Genomic DNA, 2,073 nt, shown 5'->3' on the forward strand with positions numbered 1-2,073 from the left:
CAACAGATTAGCCTAGCTGCATTTATGTGTAAGCATATGCAATTCACGTGTCTGACAGAAGCATGTTCTGTTCCATTGATATTGCTGAGCCTGTGAATTAATAAATGTCAGAATTGAGCTAGTCCATAACATAGACACCCCATTCGCCTGAAGCTTTTGGGATTTTCTTCCCCTGGCGTCAATTTATCTGCTGAATTATTTATCTTTCTGCTGAGAGGCTATTAGTACAAATAATCTGTAGGCCAGTCCCGAGTCGCGCCGCTACGCATGCTGAGCTGTACGGTTTGATAGTCCCGATGCAAACTTCGCTGATAGCCAGAGGCAGTCAGTCATGCCTGGAGAAATATCGCTATCCGTCTCCCTCATTATGCACTTCTGCAAGACGCTGTTGTCCTGAATTCCCGGGCGATGCAGATGAGGTTTTAAATAGCAAGGGAGCAGATTTCCCTGATTTACAGCCCAGATTGGAAAAGAAGTCGGAATGGAAAGGAGGGGACTTTTAGGCAGTAGATGGCAGATGCATTAACAGACTTGAATGGGCAAAAAACCTGTTGCCCCGGTAAGCAGTTACCCCTCCCTGTAAACACTAGGCTTCCCCCTAGCAGCGCTGTTGCTGCGCCGGTCTGAAACCCCCGGGAGCGCCTGACTGCCAATGGCCGCGGAGGCAGCCGGAAAGTGGAAAGTCCCAATTACTCGTAATTAATTATAGTTCCGATGAGGAATGCACCATCCCCGCGGCTTATTCTGTGCACCATGTCAACGTTTTTTCCAGTTACTTGCTATACCGTAAAATAAAATATAATATGCCTACTCAGTTTCTAGTTATCGTGTGTTCTACTGTATTCCACTGACAAAAATTTAGAGAATTACTATGCCTAAATCTGGGCTACGAGTAGTGGATTTGTTTGAGCTTTGAGTAGTTTACGTGGAAATGAGTGACCACTTTGTGTGTTTTCAGAGGCACTTCATGTGGGGAATCTGATCGTGAAGCACGGCTACATTTACCCCCTAAAGGACCCCAGGACGCTCGTCCTGGGGCCCGACGAGACGCCGTATCGCTTCCAGGTAACCTAAAACCACGGTTTCTTCAGATGGAGGGCAGCGCGAGAGGGTGGTGGCCATGTGGGGGGGCACGCATATCGAAACTATTCGTTGGAGAGACCGCGGAATTACCGTGTAGGACAGTATTTCTCAATCTGGTCCGGGCTCCAGAGCTGAGAGGGTGCAAAAACGTAGACTGTCTGGTAGGGAGCTGGGAGGGAGCAAAAACGTGGATCATCTGTGTGTCGCCGAGGACCGGATTGGGAAACACTGATGTATGAGAACCAATGCCAGTTAAAGTAGCAAAATGCCTTCCACCCGCCTTGTCCCTGACATGTTAAATCACAAAGCACCTTTGTCACGCTGCTTCTGAATAGTTTCAAATGACAGCATCTCCTTTTTGCTAGACTCCGTACTTCTGGAGCTCTCAGCAGTGGCCAGCCTCCGAGCTAGATTACGGTGATTACCAATTATTAATCATGTGCTCGCCTATTACATCATTACTTCCCTTTACTAGAATAATAGAAAAACACAGTTTCTTGCCATGTCTTTCTTTTGCTCTTCTAAAGCGATTTATTTGACTAAGAAGAATATCAGAAAGCAAGGGCAGCTGATAGACTATGAAAAGGTAAGAGAAAATTTTTATTTATGTACATTTCAATGCTATTCTTATTCGCTGGTCTGAAGCATTGCTTGATGAGATCATGTGATAGCTGAATGCTCATGGGAGTTTTACTTACACAAAATATTATGAGGGTAGAAGGAAAAATGATTGGTTCAGAGAGATAACCAATTAGATTGTACATGAGGTGGATCCGAGCAACTAGAGGAGGCAGGAGCAACCAATCAGATGTCTTGGTCCTGCCTCCTCTGCAATCTGATTGGTTATCTATCCGAACCAATCATTTTCCTTCTGCCCTCAGAACATTTTTGTGTAAGAAAACCTCCCACCAATTATGCACATAGTAGGATCGCACATAGACATCCACCAACTTGCCGCCATGTTGCGTCAGGGTCAACGCATTTTAGGTT

Source organism: Brienomyrus brachyistius, unplaced genomic scaffold (assembly GCF_023856365.1).
Source record: "Brienomyrus brachyistius isolate T26 unplaced genomic scaffold, BBRACH_0.4 scaffold280, whole genome shotgun sequence".
NCBI lineage: Eukaryota > Metazoa > Chordata > Actinopteri > Osteoglossiformes > Mormyridae > Brienomyrus > Brienomyrus brachyistius.